This window comes from Dermacentor variabilis, chromosome 1 (assembly GCF_050947875.1).
Source record: "Dermacentor variabilis isolate Ectoservices chromosome 1, ASM5094787v1, whole genome shotgun sequence".
Taxonomy (NCBI): Eukaryota; Metazoa; Arthropoda; class Arachnida; order Ixodida; family Ixodidae; genus Dermacentor; species Dermacentor variabilis.
The window spans coordinates 246,268,443-246,287,156 of NC_134568.1; positions in this window are offsets into that span (position 1 = coordinate 246,268,443).

Consider the following 18,714-nt stretch of genomic DNA (forward strand, 5'->3'; position numbering starts at 1 on the left):
CGCTTATGGCTAGGGGTGGCTTTCTTGAAATCTTACTCATTTCACATTGGAATGGCCGACAACGCTCTCTACAATGCCTGTCTTTGCGAGGAGACGCTGGAACACATTCTGTGCGACTGTCCTGAATATAATGTACAGCGACAGTCCCTGGCAACTCTTCTAGCGCACCTTGACACTAGACCATTGTCCCTCGAAACAATTTTCACATGCCGCCGACAGAAGACATCGCAGCTGAAGGCGACGAAGGGACTACTTTGGTTTTTGAAAGAGACGGGATTGCACAAGCGGCTGTGACAATGATATCACGTACCACGCAAAGATTGATGGACTATAACTGACGATGTGTGTGCTGTGCAATGTGTGCTCTCCCTTCCCCATGTTTCATCCCCCCATCCCGCTCCCATGTGTAGGGTAGCAAACCGGTTAAGCTAAACTGGTTAACCTCCCTGCCTTTCCTTCTCCACTTTTTCACTCCTGCCTTCCTACAATACAAAGACGCACATACCTTTCTCTTTTTCACACACGCACGCATATATATATATATATATATATATATATATATATATATATATATATATATATATATATATATATATATATATATATATATATTAAGAGACGCAGCAGTACGCTGCTTCGTTCGTGGCAACTTCGGTGGGCAGGCCATTCCAGTCATGTCTCAAACGAAAGAATATATATATCTATATATTCGTTCGCTTCCTCCGCGCTGAAGCACAATATGAGACTGTAATGGCCTGCCCACCGAAGTCGCCACTATCATTGACCCACTTGCATTCAAGGGGGTCATAGAAAGCATCCCATTGTAACTTGTCTTTGTTTACTGTTAACCACCCACTCCCTCATGTAATGTCTCAACAAGAGACCTTTGAAGAAATAAATAAATAAACTGTTGCAATCACTGAAACGCGACGGCTTTTTTTCCGCGGAAATTAGATACACATTACTATAGCCTTCAGTGCGAATGGTACGTTTGCCGAGAGAAAAAGGGCCTTGAGTTCGACCAGGCAGTTCTTGCACCACAGCGGCGATCACAGATAGCCCCTTGCTACATCATCTATCCAATGAACCCGCAGAGAAAGGTGCCTAATTAGGGAAGTGTAAACACTGGTCATGGCTTGTAGTTTCCGCTGAGCTCGCACTGTGATGCATGGAGGAGTCGCCCGTTGTCATTTAAGTAAGACTCCGAACAGCTGACTACAAGTTAGTGCATTATCGCGTTTTCCCCCTTTCTATTGTTCCTGCTATCTACGCTGCGAAGTTGCGCGATTATGCACGTTGCACAATCAAGTGGTAGTTTTAGGAATATATTTGTAATGCACTTGAGCCGGCCTGAGAGCAGCAGAATACATGACAGCGTTAAAACCACTAAGGAAGCTTCAATATGGCTCTGTAATGCGAATGGCTCCAAAGAGAAAAAGGAATGAGATACGGAGGCTTAAAGAGCTAGCAATGTGGCTGGTCGCAATGGCCCATATGTTAATGCAGAAATTCAGGATTAACTGAATATTGACAACATTTTGTACGGAAAGCATGATTTTGAATCTTTAGTGTAGAAAATGCATGACTCACCAGCATGAACGTACCCAGCATATTTTTTCGGGGGAGGGGGGGAGGGTGCAACCCAAGGTAACCTTTCTGTGCAAATGAGGGAGGGGGTACTTTTGCTAGTGTAAATGTGAATTATGCCCACCGTTCGCCATAAAAACGCGTAAATCCGCAAAAGAGAAATGAAATAAGGTGTACCGGACACGTATACGCCTGTGAGATATACCTCTGCTTTGCTTGACAAACAAGGAACCAGATCAAATGACTCGCGCAGGAAAGAAGCGCAGGATGAACACTGCCAAGAACAAGTAAACAAGCGAAAGTGTAAAAGAAAGACTTCTAGTAGCGTTGTTTTAATTAGCTCTGGAGGAAACACAGAGAAATATGTACTTGCGGAACAATCACAGTTCTTTTGGACCTCTCGTTTACTGCTCTACCAAGTTAAGTGAGAAAACCGACTCGTATTGTTATTTGGGAAGATGCGTAATGGTGCGTGGCCGCCAGCGCCGTACAGCCGCGTAGACCGCAGGACGCTGCGGTTCTAGTCGTACTGCGCCCACCGCGGAAGGTTAGAAAAATGCCCACATAAGCACAGCACATAAGTGGCTAGGTCGGGCGGTTAGACTGATAACGGTAGAAGTGTCATTCAAAACAGACGGAATCCTTCTCCACTTCCGGCAGCATTTTCTCTACTTCCTTTATAAATAAAGAGATACTGATCCATAAGTAGTTTCACAAGCAACACTTAAATTAATTAATTTTCGTTTTTGCTTCCTGTTTCCCTGTCGCCTCGGCTCTCTCCCTTGGTAGATCGCTTAATTTCTTACCTCCTTGCGACTCTTGTTTCCAGTTACCAATTTTGCACGAAAAGTGCTGTACAATTAGGGAAATACCAGAGGAGGTAATGGGTGACATTCACATTGCTTATGGGTTTAACGGTTATTGCAGGGTTCGATCATGGACGCTGTTTCGGATGATGTTATTTTCCACCTTATCTAGCATATATCACTTGTATATGTTTCCGAGGATATGCCAGCGTCGCGGCGAGCCGTCACTACAGGAAATAATGAAGCAGAAGGAACAGTTAAACGCAACTGTCGTTGTCTCCCGCCGCAACTCGTTCTACAAGCATAGAGACCAGCTGACTACGAACTAAATCCTTTTCCTGGTCCCTAAACAAAGAAGGTAGAACTAAAGCAGCAACAGCGGTGCACGTGGCCGTTACAATAAATGGTGACAACTGAACACGTCTCAAGTTAATCGCGCGGGCACCGAGTCAATGAGAAAAACTGGCCTTCACACCCCAGGAGACTCCGATAATTACCGCCATCCAAAAGAAGTGAAAAAGGCAGCAAAATGTTGACCATCAAATAGCCGTCAAGTCTCAAGATTGATTTGGCGGCGCATTAGGAATGTGTGTGAGGAGTGGTAGCACGGGTAAGGTGGGGGGGGGGGGGAGAGAGCTATGGCGCTTAGTTTCGGGGGGTGCCCGGGCACCCGGGCACCCCCCGAAACTACATTGTGAGCCCCCCGAAAAATTCACAAAGTTGTTCGGGGGGCTCACAATTCAGCTCGGCCTGATCCTCTTAGAATTTGTCGAGGGGTCAAATACATCAACGATCACTGCAGTGTCATTGCCAAAGATGCTGCAAACGAATTCTTATGCGCTACGCACTGTCAAGACATGTAAAATATGTATTTTTTCATAAAAGAATATACTCGTGTGTCCCAAAAAATTGTGCCAGAAATAACTGATATGAGTACTTCCACCTTTTTTGTCTATTTAAAAGCAAATATCACAAAAAATTTGAAATATATTATTTCGGAACCAGCAAAGGTGTGCATGCCGCTCATATGAAAAATGCGAAGCCATAAAATGAATAAGTTGAGGACGAATACTTTAATTAAATTTTGTAATTCAAGAACCTTCTTTACATTTTTCTACCTATGCAACGGCCAGGGAAAAATCTCAATGGCTCTGTCCTTCTTTCCAATGTATTGTACAGGAGCAGCTGTCCCCGGTCGCATATTGTGAGTAATTGCACCAAAATTATATTCTCAACGGAGAGCATATATAAAAAGCAGGAGTTCTGCAATATATACACTAGAAATGCGAAGATACAGCTTGATAAAGGGCAAAAAGGTGTCAGTGGAAACAAAGTTTATTGCTTGCATGCACAAAAGCTCGCAACAAGATATCTATGTATACGCATCAGTCTCCAATAAATCTACGTATCTAAACAAAAGCCACCTTATATAATGCATCAAACAAGGGAAATAAGCATGTCGCGCAATCACAGATCACAGAATCCTGAGCTGTGAAATCCTGAGCGCGCGTGATAGCGGGACCATCTTCACAGATGCTCCCACTCTTGTGCAAACGGTTTTTGCTCGCTGGAGCAGCGTAGCAGGAACAGACCTTCTGCGTGAAAGCGGATGTACCGACTTGAAATTCAGGTACCGGCCTGTATGTGTGGGTTTCCTGTAGACGTTTGAAAGAAAGGCCAGAGTCACCGCGCTTGACAATAACATCAAGAAATGGCAGACAACCATATACTTCTTGCTCTACAGTAAACTGAATCGCCTGTTCCACACTGTTAAGACGAGAAGTAAAGCCAGCGAGAGTATCCTTGTGAATTATGCAGAAGCAATCATCTACATATCCCAAGAAAACCTTTGGAGAAGAGGTTAAAGATGCAAACGCCCGACGTCCTCCATGACCAGATTCGCAGCTGAAACTGATATAGATGCACCCATAGCTGTAGGATACGTTTGCAGGTAAAAGTTCTGTTGTAAGAGGAAGTATATATTCGACAAACAGAACTTAAAGAGACGGGACAGGTCTGAAACGTCAATCGGAGACCTATCGGGCAGCGGTGCAAACCTTTACAGCCAATTCTACTGGAATGCTTGTGAATAGTGACTTAACTTGAAATGAGACTATGACGTCATCATGAGCAGCAACAACATGCCGTATCTGTTCAATAAAGTCGCCAGAATTGCGTAATTGAGTGCCGCTTTTTCCAACGAGTGGCGGCATGATTCGTTGCAAGAAACCGGAAAGCTTGTACAGAGGTGAGCGAGTGTATTCAAAAATGGGTCGCATAAGAACGCCTTGCTTGTGTATCTTTGGTAGGCCATGAAGTGCAGGAGCTTCTCCGTTGTGACAAAGTAGCCGGTAATAGAGTGACTTATGCTGGGGTGGGGCCAAATGCAAGTCGTCAGCTAGAAGCTTATGGAAGTCCCTTTGCAGTTTTCCTGTTAGATCACGCGTCAGGCGACTATAGGTATTGGCGTCACTAACCAGTGCCAGCCTTTTTTTAGTGTAGTCACTACTATCAAGCAAAACAGCTGCGTTTCCTTTGTCAGCGGAAGAATGACGATGTCAGGATTGCTTCGAAGCCGGTCTATAGCCTCATGTTCCTCTAGCGACAGCGCGGAGTTTTAAGAAGGGTTTGGAGCCTAGAAGGCACGTTACAACACGCGTGCGAGCTGCGTCACGTCTAGTGGCGTCGACTTGGCTTAGAGCCTTTTCAACAGCACAAAATCAGCTACTTCGTATCTCGTGTGGGCCCTGTGCTAAAGTTTAGGCCAGGGCTCAGAACAGAGTTGCGCTTTGTCAGGTTTATAGGAAGAAAGATTTTGTACAGTCTCTCTTGGTAAATTTCGGGACGGACCGTTTCAGGATGGTCGCAGCCTTTCCAGCTTGACATGGTGCATGACGTCATTATTTCGTGTTCTCATGCCTGCTTGATAGTTAGCGTGTAGCTGAATTGAAGCAAATTCGGCAGGGCACAGGAACTTTAGTCGGCAACGGGCATAGAAGGTATCATTTTCGAGCATACGGACCTTGCACTCCGATATTCTTGCTTGTATTAGTAGTCGTGCAGCCCTCGAAATCACGCAGTCTTCCCGCGCTTATTCAAAATCTATTTTTCCGGCCAGACGGGCTGCCGTCAAACTTTCAATTTCAGCTCTTCGACTTTACACGGAACATGACGGCGACAGCCACGGCAGGAATGCGCCTGAAGTGTCCATATAATTGCTATAGCAGTAATATAATAAGCGTATCAGAGCCCTGTGGTCCGTCACTTTCCGGAAAAGAAGGAGTAAGAAAATCGAACTTTCGCCATGCAACAATTCGCGCGCAGCAACAATGTCTTTTTTCTTTCTTTTGTGGGGCGGGGGCACCGAAACGAAAAAAAAAACGCAAAGGAAAGCATGTTGGCCACAATCGAATGCCTACTTTTGGCACCTAATGTGGTTACCCAAGGAACATCGAAGAAAACGTGAGACGCTTGGTCCACAGAGAGCCATACGCATACTGCTCGGTACCCTACACAGGCGAAATAGAAGACGTTCCGGTGAGGTTGCAATAACATCAAAGTGAAGGTGATGTTCTCAAGCCGAGGCTTTGCAATCCATCGAGTCCCCACAGTGATAGCGGCGAGCGAGCATTGTTTAGTTTTCTCGTCTGCTAGCCAGAAAGTGTCCAAAACTGTGGCAGGCCAAAATCCAATCGGCCCGAGAAAGACGAACGCGCACCAAAGTGCGCCGCGCGATGGTCGGGGCAACAGGAGAAAGAACGCATGCGTTCTGGCTGGCTCTGGTAGCCCGCTGGTAGCGAGAACAAGAAAATTGAAGAGGCTGAATGTGTCCTCGCGGATAAAAGTCAAAGCAGAAAAAATAACTAAGAAAGTAGTTACATTTGCTGGCTTTACTGCCTTGACATCGATGCTTTGGCGCAGGTGAAAAACATGTTGATATTTTTTTCTGCTACATGACGGCGCAAATGAACCACCACAACGCTTCGTCTCATAGGACCTCGCTGCGTGCTTTGCCCACTTGTATGATAGTGTGTTGATTTGGCTTGTCTCGTTGTATGGTCCGATGTACGACTTTAGAAAATTCAGTGCACTTTTGGTATCAAATGTTTATGAGAATTTTATGCCCATAAAGTTTCGAAATTGAAATCCAAGCGCTCCTCAGATTCAGCGGCCTCCGCGTGATGCCGCGACGAGCCCGCTCACCCTCAAAACGCACTTGAAACTTTCTGCTCGGATGGCGCTTCTTGCGTTATGTGACTCCAGGTGCATGGAAGTTGCCGCGAAATCCATCCCAAGTTGCAATATTCGTGCAAAAATGTCTCTTCGAGCGTAAAAAACATATTCTGGACAAAATCCAGAATGATTTCCGGCGCCAGGGTTGTTTTAGTAGGCGGTGCATGACAGCAGGAAAAAATTTCGGGGGGGGGGGGGGGGCTGAAGCCCCATAAGCCCCCCCCCCCCCCCTGGTTACGCCCCTGTCTCCTGAATACCTGTTTTGCGGTTAAAAGGAACAACCTGTCTTACGGCATATCGGATAATGTACTCCCTGCCCTACTGTAAACTCAAGGATGAACGGTGCAAACGAATAGCGACGAGAAAGAAAACACAGACGAGCGCGGTTTACTGACTGTTGGGCGTGTTGGTTCCTCTTTCTCGCCCCTGTTCGTTTGCGGAATTTTTCCTCAAGTACGGACTACCAACACGCTCAACAGTCAGTACTTCACTGTGGAGAGCCCTGTACAGTGGATGCCAGGGTCTGAAATCGGGTGAAAAGAATGCAGGTGCCACAAGGTATGAAGACTTTCTTTCTTTAATTTACATACAGGAACGCTTTCTGACGCAATCTTGTTAAGGATCAAGGGTTTTTATACGCCGTGGGGTACACATCAGTTCGTATGCAGGCAACCGTAAACAACAGATCTCGTTTTTCTTCATTGCTAGGCAGGATTTTATTTCTCCGGCGTTATAACAGCGCACAATAAAAAAAAATTTCTTTTACATCCTCAGAGTATAAGTTATTTAGCAATAAATAATGAAAATGGAACACTTCTTGGCCGTAAAATTCTAACTGGTCTCTCTTCTATATGGCGGTGCTCCCGTATGGCTGGCTTGTTTTGCGATCCAGATGAAAGACGACCTGGTATGTAATTTCGAGAGAATATTGGTCATTATATACACGTAATTAACACGCAGTATTCTCCTCCGACGTGATTGGCCAGAGTGGAACCTTTGGCAACCTTAAAAGAATTCTAGATGGCTATATGCTAGCCGCTATGGGACTGGAGGCTTTAGGCACAACCTGTTTGTAATATCTGTTATCTTCGTTGGAAACATATCTGTGTACGTTATGCACTTTCTGACTTGCTGAAATCAGGTCATAAAGAAGGAAAAGGCCACGCAATTGTGACCCAGTAGTTAAGATCGTCGGGCTGCTGTGCTACTGGACCGAGGTTAGATTCCACCATTGGCCATGTAAATCTTTTTTTTTCTTTTTCTTTTTTTAGGTAGGAGATATTCGGCAAGACAGCTGCAGCACCCAGCAGCCACGGTCAGGAGAGTCCACGAGGGTTCGCAAAGAAAGGGTCGCTTTAAAATCTTCAGCTTTAAAACAACAGCTACGAAAAAAGAAATTTCATTTGGCATGCTTTTTATAATTTTTTCTCGTGATTCGTCGGCTACATCGTTAGAAGCAAGAACAGGTGCATCCGCACCGCAAGGGCAAAACTAGAAGCGTCACGAAAAGCGCGCAAACACTGACGTTTTTGATGCCGAAACTGAAAAAAAATCAGACAGGCACCGCCATTACCTCTCGCCGGCAGTGACGCATTACCTAGAACACGCGGTTCCAACCGGCATGGCCTCCGAGATTAGGCGCCGCAGCGGTGACGTTCGGGGACTTTCGTCGTATCCGCTATCCACAAGATGCACGGGTCGTCTCCTTAGGTGTTGTTTAGAGCCTGTAATGAGAAAATTTTACAATTATCAGCCCTGCGCCATTGACAAGATTGCTTCAATGATATGCGCTACTCAATTATAACCAATTTAGCCAAAGTGAAATTTTGTTGCACATGCCATGGGGGCTGTAATTATGGAATTTGCAGCCGCAAGCTGGAATCAGCTAGCGCAAGACTGGACATAAAAATAGGCGGCGGCGGCGGCGGCACGTGCTGCTGCTGCTGCTGCCCGCCGCCGCCGCCCGCCGCCGCCGGGATAGTAGCAAAGAAAAAATTGGAGGACGCTTAAGCTTCGCCTTCAAGAGTGGAACGCGACAGCGTTCCCATCGACCCGCCAAGGGGTGTAAGACAATGCGCTACGGCGCAGGGATCACTTACGAGGCGCCCCGCATCGGACTTTGCGGCCACCTATCATACGGAGAGCGTCGAGCAACGCATCGTTCGGCGCAGCAACGAAACGTGCGCCTTAGCAAACGGAACGAACCAAAGAACTCGGTGTCTCGGAGGGGGAAACGATCTACGCCAGCCAAACGTCGTGATCGGCACGGGCAGAGAGATAGATAGATAGTGGTCTAAAGAAAGGAACGGCGCATGATTCTGCAACCCGCGTGGGAGCACGGCGAAGCGTCGTCAGGGGAGAGGGAGTCGGAGCCGCGACGCGCCCGGCACCGGTCCGCGCACAGCCCCAATGCGCGCATGGCGCGCCACCTGTCGGGGCAGCGCCGTACATTGAGAGGAGGGGGTCTTCTGTGTTTGCCGCAAGATGGCTCTGCGTGTGCGGTAAGCGCAGAAGAAATGTAGCGGAAACTTACTTCGCTACTCGTGTAAATGCGACTTCTGTAAGTTACATGCTCATAATTACCGATATACACCGCAGTATAACTTTCTACGGCACATTTTTAAGGCAACACCGCGTTCACTAGAAGCGCGTTTGTACCGCTTTCAAGCGTCGAACTCGTGGCTGAGTGGTAGCGTCTCCGTCTCACACTCCGGAGACCCTGGTTCGATTCCCACCCAGCCCATCTTGGAAGTTGCTTTTTATTTATGAAGTGCCTGCCGTGATTTATCGCTCACGGCCAACGCCGCGGACGCCGACGCCGACACCGACACCGACGCCGACGACACCGGATTTTCTGCGACACGAGCTCCTTAACGCTATCGCGTTAAAAGGCTGCGGCGGTGAAAAACACGAAAACGTGACAGAGTGGTGATAGGGCCCACATTGGCAGGGAAGTCCGACCCGCTCCCTTATATGACTACGAAGTGGCCTGCGAATTCGTGACCATATAGACAGGCTTCGCCACACGAGTCAGAGCACTATTTGTTTTATTGCAGCAGCAATTATATGGGCACTCCAGGCGCATTTTTGCCGTCGTCGTGAAGTTCCGTATAGAGTCCAAGGGCGATAAAACCGTCGCTGTGCGCCGCACGCTGTATGTGTAAACGAAAGCGTTCGAAAGTGAGCTGGCGCACGCGGCTCGATCTTGCGCACCCAACGGAGAAAAGTGGGGCGGAAGCGCGCCTTCTTCCGTCGGGCGCTAGGCTCCGGGGGGAGGGTAGGGAGGCGAGGGGGGGGGGAGCGTTCTACTCCGGGCGGCCACGCGCGCGCGGCCGGGCCGTTGTATTTGTAAAGCCATCTGCGACGGGTACAGAGTCCGCCGCGAGCTCTGTTGTCGCGGCTTCGCGTTGATGCCTCGAAGGTCGATGCACTCGCTGCTGCTGCCGCGCCTACTCACTCCAGCGTTCCGACAGAGAGCTTCCGCGGTCATCGAGGGAGATGTGTACATGTTTTCTTGTGCGCTCGTGACACCATGCTTGTTAATTTAGTTAGCACGCCAATATTTACAACTTTATACGACAAAACTACTATCCTCACTACGAAAGGCAAAGTAACGCAATCGATGTCTTGCCTTTCGGGCGAAACTGCAACTTTCTTACCGAGAAAACCGCCTCACCTCTTTTTCATTAGCGTCCACGTTGATATCTTGTATATAATGTTTCCTTTGGATTTCTTCTTCTTTTCTTTATTTGTTTTTATCTCAGTACAATGCTGCGCAACGCTTTAGAGCTTAGACTGTTTGAAGCAGTACACTGCACTTGAAAGAATAAAAAAAAAGAAATCTTGTTATTTGGATTGTAAAATGAAGCTATCAGCAGCTAGAATCGTCTATAGCGAAGCAAGAAGCACGGCTTGCTACCCACTACGTTAAATATATTCTCTTTGCACTTGAAAGGAAAAATCTAAGGCCATCTAGCCAGCAACTTTCCATTCGCATAAATATGAGCCCATAACTCCCTGGAAATACTAAAGGACAGAGAGTGCCCCTGAAGACTCTCAACGAATTCCCTTTTGGGTTATTCTTTATCTCTAGGGAAAGTTTTGCGACGTTCGTCGGATGGAGATTATGCAAACTTATCAGGTTCTTGTTTTATTCATGACCTCACGGCAGCATTGCATGTAGAAAAACAAGAAAATAAGCTTTTGAATTGAACATTGCCCAACTACCCTTTCTGTGTTGCCTTGAGGGAACAATCCCTTTATGCAGGGCTCTAGGTCTCTGCTTATGCCTCCCGTGTTTGGCGTCAAGGTTTCCCCTCCGCACGATGAATTGCTTGAAAACTGTTAGGTAGGCACGTCAGAAGAGTGGCCTGCCTCTTTTCCGAATCTTACTCGGACGGAATATTACTTGCAGGTCCTTTCAGGAACTCCCTCTTACGTGAACGCTATTGTAACTGACCAGCGTTTTATTTATAAACATCTGCGTTAATGAGAATGTAGAGTATGTAATACCCAACTTTCTTCATAAGTGCCTAATTTTTTCTCTCAGTAATGTTACATTTTGAGCTCTTCGCACTGCATTGCTCAGTTCCAAATGTTGAAAAATATGCATGACATCCACGAAACTATGTACGAACTGACACCGCGCAATTATACCGTGACAAACCTTAAGCGAAGTATTTATTTAGAACGTTGGAGAGTTATTATATATATATATTAGGAGAAGGCAGGATGTCAATGGGCCAGTCACGGTTTGAAAAAATGGTGGCACAATTGAGGCGTTGTGGTAAACGAAAACTTAAAGTTTATTTACGCCAACACTTTCGAGAGTGGAACTCTTCGTGAGGGAGGTTTCATAGTTTGTGCGGTTTTTCGTCATGGTAGCATGGTGTCTCCGCGGCGGCACTGCCCTCACCCTCGAGCACGAGTTCATTAGTAGCGCGAGTTCATTATCTTGGCCGTCACCGTTACTTGCTTGCAGTCTCCCTTCATTGAACGGCGCTGTTCAAGGAATCCAGGCAACGCTCGCCGCGACCGCCTGTGGCTTTCGCGCCGATGCCGAGTTCCCACAACACTTGCTTTACGGTAACTCGATATCACTCGGGACCAGCCGTCCTCGGACATCCCCTCGAATGATTCCTCATATGCTACGATGCCCCGCCGCGCACGCTCAAGCAGACGCGAACATTGCGCCGACGCGTTTAAGTTTCCACAACGGCCTCCAGTGTAGAAGCGGACCAGAAGCGGCCCTGGGGGATGGGGGGTGGGGGAGGGGAACGCATCCTCCTTCAAATGTATTCGAGTGTGAAGGCAGTCGCCGCCGCGGAAACACCGTGTTCCCACGATGAAGGACCGCACTAACTTTGAAGCTGTCCTGACGAAGAGAGTTCCATTCCCGAAACTGTAGGTATAAATAAAAAAAAATAAAGTTATTGTTTACCACAACGCCTCCATTGGGCTATAACTTCTTATAAATATATATATATATATATATATATATGGGTCATTCCACGCCAACTGTGCCAACCGTGGCGCTCGGCCATCAGCGATTTCTTTCAAAAAATTGAGAGCTATCTATTTAAAGCAAGTAATCTTTCTGTAAAACATTTTCGCAAAAAAAAATTCAGCACCGCTAGGAACATGTGAAGTTTTTTAGAAAGCTCGAAAGTATGAGTCGTAAAGCACATTGTTAAAAAATTTTATCTCCTTAATTTAGGCGAGCACACAATTTTCCCTTGAGAATGAAGATAGCCTTTTCACTTAAAGAAAGCTTTATCGATCTTAACGTTTCCGTGAGTTTTTTATACGGCACTAAATATGCAACATTTGGTGCATATCGGGAATTTTTTGCAGAGAAACAACTTTTACCCAAAAGTTATATTTCATAGTAACTAATTTCCAGCAAGTTGTACTATAAGTGAAAAATAATTTGAACCGTATATAACGTGAAATGGGCTGTAGAGCTGGCGACAAAGTTGCAAAAAGTTAGTTTTAACCTATGTTTAATCGTAAATTTAGCATTGAGGTGTTCCGGGTAAAAATGCGCTAAATAATGCATCTATTAGAAACATCGGTTGTCTTCAAACTGAGAAACGTTTATCAAATTACTTTTTGCTTTAAGCAAGAAAAAAAATTTTTGAATTTTTGTTATACCGGTCTCTGTGCTTGCACGTGTTCCCCTTCGTAGGAAAGCGTCCTAGCGGTAAGCAGAACTTGCGCGGACGCGAAATTTCCTCATTCGATGGAGAAACATCTAGACAACATAATCAGGTCCTCAAGTTTTTACCTGAGTGCTTCATTAGATATTATTAGCCTAGCCAATAAAAAACGCGAGCCCCAACAAAGCGCATTTAACCGGATGTCGCCGTTAACCGTCAGCCTGCATAGCGTTGTCACGCGGCATCGGAAAGTTACGCCGGTGAGTACAGAGTGCAGTTATGTAGACTAAGATTTAGAAATGGGTGAAGACATTGTGATTAAGAAAAGAATCTGTTGCTTTATTACGGCAAATATGTAGCAAATATCAGTCAACACAATCGTGTTTTAGCGACCATGTTGGCAATGGTGTTAGAGGAGTGATGTCGACTCGTCATTAAATGTTTGACATGCTTAACTTCAAACAACTGCATTTAAAAAGATGATGGAAAGAAATAAATACGTTTAGTTGCTCGCACTCTCTGTCTTTCTTGTTGTTAAATGTTAAATTCAGACCGAATGAGGCAGTCCGCTGACCTTTGTGAAGCGCAGGATTTAACATGCAGTCTGCGATAACTGAAGAAAAACATGGGAAGACTCGTTCGAGCTATCGACTGTAAAAAGGTTGCGGCTATAATCCTAAAACGGGCTCCTATGCTCCTCAGATGCATTATATTTTTTCACACAAAACATAGTATGTTTAAATGCTTGCACTTCCCCTGGTGGTCTTCTTGCAGCAATGTTCAGAATAAGGTAAGAATGACGCCTCTTAGGCAATAACAGGCCACAATAATTGCTTTAAATAAAAGGAGGGAGATTTCAAGTGCAAATAGTTCTGGTACCTACAGCTACAATGTATTTCTGTAGTGGTTCTAGCAAGACATCAGAACATTTATTGGTGAATCTGCCAGAGAAGTCGGACTATATATGCTGAAGCGTGGACAGACTCATCCAGATCCGCCTAGAGGATTACAGTTTTGACTGTGCCACTTTTGCGTTGTAGAATCTATAGAACCTGCGCCGTTCAACTATGCTGCCGCTGTCGCACGGCCACCCCTACCGTCATATTCCGTCCCACCACCGACGCACCGGGTTCTCCCTGCTCCCATTCCACGGCATCAGTCACCCCAGCTTCGTCAAGCCGACGCGCGCGCACGCCAGACAACAGGCCTATTTGCTTCGCCTGTGGCATTGCTGGTCACGTTGCACGCTTTTGTCGTCATAACATGTCCTCGCACCGTGACGCCGTCGACCAGTTTCCCTACGCGCCGCAACATGCTGCCGAGATACGCTGCCAAGATGTCGCTGACTCGCCGCTGAGTCTCTTCGATCGTGACCGCCGTCCAGACAGTCGCCGTTCTCCTTCTCTACCTGACTAGCGCAGTTCCGGAGGCAGGAATTGCAAGCTCATCGAACTTTCTAAGGCCTCAATTTTTGCACCACATAATGTCATTGACGTCCACGTCGAGGGAGCATCCGCCCAAGCGCTTATCGATACCAGGGCCACCGTTTGCGTCATCCATGAAAATCTTTGTCGCAAGCTGAAAAACGTCACGACCTCTCCATCTGGCATGGCCCTCTGCACTGCTAGCGCGCAACCCATGCATCCTACGGCTGTATGCAACGCCCGCGTAGTCATCCAAGACGTTTTGTACACCATCGAGTTTTTTGTGTTGCCCTCCTGTTCTCATGATGTCATCCTCGGGTGCGACTTCCTGTCACGTCATAGTGCCATCATCGATTGTTCTCGCTCGTAAGTGGCCCTTTCGCCGTTATGTGACTCGCCATCGCTCGGCGCCGACCTCAGTGTTCACAAAGTCTTCGTTGATGATGATACTGATCTACCTCCGGCGACGTCGGTGCTTGTGACCTTGTCGTGTACTGCCGTGCCACACTCAACTATGGTGTTTACGGCATCTCACCTGCTCGCTCACCGCAAGGACTTATTTCTCCCGTTCGCCGTCCTCACTGTTAGGTTTGAATCTCACGGAGTCTCACGGAGCGCTTCAACCGTCATTTTGAGGGTGTACGTCTCGTCCGACCACACCAATTGGGACACCGTACTCCCATTCGTTACTTTCACTTATAACACCGCGACACAAGCGACCTCCGGTTTTTCACCTTTTTTTCTCTTGTGTGGGCGTGAGCCTTCGTGTCCGCTGGATACTATCCTGCCATACCGATCTGATGCTTCCGAGGGCACAACTATTTCAGAAGTCGCCCGATACGCGGAAGATTTCCGCCAGCTGGCTCGTTCGTTGACCAGCGAGGATTAGGGGCGTCAGAACACAAGACGCGACAGTCATCAGGCCACGCCCACCTTCCCTGCTGGTTCCCTTGTTTGGCTATGAATACCGCCTCACATGCCCGGCCTTTCTTCTAAACTACTTGCGCGATAACACGGTCCGTACCGGATCATCGACGCCTCCTCTCTTGTAAACTATATCGTTGAGCCCGTCACACCATCGCCGGACCTTCGTTGTCGTGGTCGCGAAACAGTGCATGTTAGCCGGCTGAAGCCTTATTTCGACTCCCCCATCTTCTCTGTTACCTGAGTCACCAGGTGGCTCCATTTCACACCCGGGGCCAATGTAATGAAGCAGACGTGCCTCGTGTTTCCGATAGCAGCTCGGAGACGACGACGATGACCCGTGCTGTGATTTGCAAGAGAGCTCGGGCTGTTCGCTGCTGCTAGGCTGCTGTTTATCTGCTGCTTCTCACCTTTAATTTAACATCATCACAATATACATACATACATACATACATACATACATACACACGCGCACACACACACACACACACACACACACACACACATATATATATATATATATATATATATATATGTAAATACAGGGACAGCAGGCATTAGAGTAAAGTGTAAGAAATGTATATAAAACAATCACAGCGCCGAGAGATTAAATGCAGCCACTATGGCACTATATACAGTAGAATGAAGAAGAATGCCTCAACAGATGCGTATCTAGGAAACAGGTATTATGCACGGGTGCTATTAGGCAACAAGTAGTTTTATGATGCACCCAATAAAAAACGTTGGGTATAATAAGCAAGCATTGGTCGACCGTATGTGGTGTATTTTTGTGGCACGAACCAATTATTAGCAGTATGTGCATCCTGAATGGACATTTTGTTCTCTAGCAAGAGGGGGTCTTTACAAGGAAGTTATTTTAACGAACGCTTGGTTTGCATCGTTTAAATAGAGTAGCCCTGTATATTTCTCTAATGCGTGTTATATGAAGTGCATTGCTGCTTACATGGTTCAAGAAAAGTAGATAAAATGTAGCGCTTGTTATATCTCTTGAAAACCACAAACAGCCAATAAAGACATGTTTTCAGTGCTGATTACGAGACAACTATAATTCTCTACGAGCTTGAGCCGGTCATTGCGAAAAGCCGAATAAGGAAATGCTTTGTTAATGCGTCAACGACATATCGTTCATATCGTTCAATTCGGTTCGGGCGCATCTTCAATGCGTTCGCATTAAAACACTCGCATAATTTGGCTACCACGTAAATAAATTTTAAATTAGGCCCCCTACGACGCGCCGAACATGCATTATAATTTCGCATCTTCCTGGGCGATCCAATTACGTGCGGGAATTCTGCGCGTGTGAAAGTGAGCTGGTCTGATGAGGTGACGCTCTGAATTTGCATTTCCCGAGCTCATTACCGTGTGTTAGCCTCTTTGCACAGTGCCTCTCATCTCCGCATGTGCAAAAGCGTGCAATTTCAACTTTGAACCAATGTGACAAGTGATGCTGTCTTATCCTCCACCGTAGCGAAGTGCCCATGCCAATTGCGTTTTTATTAGTGTTACGTGACTGATTATTGTATTCTACCTTATGCACTACCGTTATCTCTTATTCTTTTCTTTTACCTTTGAGATGTACAACTAATGCGCAGGTGCTTCGATTTAATCAATAAGGCTCATTGCGCACGTTTTTTGTACACGTAAGTTTCTTAGTCCATCTGTCCAAGAAAGTCTTCGCTGCTGTAGCTGGGTCGACTTAAAAGAGGATTCGAAATGGATCGCGAAGTTTTGCTTGCTTATTCTTAACTCAACGCCAAGCTTCACCGGACCCGCCGTGGTTGCTTAGTGATTATGGTGTTAGGCTGCTGGGCACGAGGTCGTGAGATCGAATCCCGGCCGTGGCGGCTACATTTAAATAAGGACAAAATGCGAAAAAACCCGTGTTCTTAGATTTGGGTGCACGTTAAAGAACCCCAGGCGATCCAAGTTATTCCGAAATCTTCCACTATGGCGTGCCTAATAACCTGATCGTTGTTTTGGCACGTAAAACTTCATAATGAAAAAAAAGCTTTACCGGTCTCACCATTTGAAATTACTTGAGGGCAGGTTACAAAGGAAAGTCACGGGACATTTAATCATGGCAATTAAAACTGCCATGGAAGCACTGTAATTGAAAGGGAGAAATAGTAACCGGCGAGCATTAAGCAACTATTATAGCAAGAAACCGGATTTTAGGAATAACGGACTCTTCACTGAGTCCTATTGCCTGTGGTGAGCAGCGGTAAAATAAAGGGGGAAGGGGGGGGGAGAGATAGCCAGATGACTAGTCAGACGTGCTCTTGCTACAGCGATGACGAACGGACGACATACAAATTCGAGCTGAACGAATCGTGCAACTACCCTTCAGGTAAATAAAACCCCAGACAGCAGCCACCTCTTTCAAGCCAGCTCGTTGATGTAACAAGTTATCCGATACACGAAGCAAGCTATCCCATTACGACTAACACCATCCAAGATACGCAAAGATAATTTGAAATGTCATCACGTGCATGTTCGATCAGTTAAGGACTTTGTGAATATATGAAAGCTGCGACAGCAAAAACAGTTTGCAAATATTTGATCTTACATAGCATAACAAGAAATGTTACACCATCGAGCAGGATGATATTCAGCGATGTACGGTAGTAAAAGCCGGTTCTCGATGAGAAAAAGTATTACGAATGTTATCAAGGGGCATGCTATGATACGCGGATGGTCCCATTCAATAAACACGAACTTTCGTGATCTTGTAGCCCCCGTACTCTGTAAAAACACACACACTAAGAAAAATTGCACCCTCGAGGGTGGATTGAATGTCGAAACACCCTCCTTACACTTTTCATTTTTCTGAATATTTCTAAGATGGGCTTACTCGTTAGCAGAGCACCCTGAGTGCACCCTTCCATTACATTAATTTTGCTAAAAGAGTGTCTTGTGTAAAACATGCACCTTAGAGAATTTAAAGGTTATCGGGCACTTCCACAAAAATCCGCACAGATTTATTCATTTGTATGCCTACCCAACGAAGAAAGCCGTCGGTCTGTCTGTCACGTAAGACGAATCGCTGTAAAGGAATTAACGCATAAGTAAAACGAAAAATTCTGCAGCATGTTACACTCCTGCAACACGTGAAGGCGAAAGACTGCTGCGCACGTGGTAACGCGTTAAGTAATACAATAGAGGGGGGGGGGGACAGACTTCTTGCAAGACATAACGAGCCGCAGTGTGAAGTAAACGTACGGCGCTGTAGGTCGACCTCCTCAACGACACATGCGAGCACCTAATGCGCTACCTAAAGGTTATTTCGTTCTTTCTTTCGTTCCCTCTTTCTTTCCGCCTTTCTTTCTATCTTTCGTTTGCTCCTTCTGTCGTTGTTGAGTTGAGTTGAGCGGTTGTAGGCTACTGGTGGGATTAGCCTTGCAGTAGCTGCTGGCAATCGCTCCACCGTAGCGACACTTAAAGTACATAAATCATATAAATCAGACACAGACCTCACAACTACACATAATCACTTCTAAGGTCATCATGTGGAGGCCAATCCGTGTCCTGCAGGTAATTTAAATGAAGGCGAGAAACCTCCTT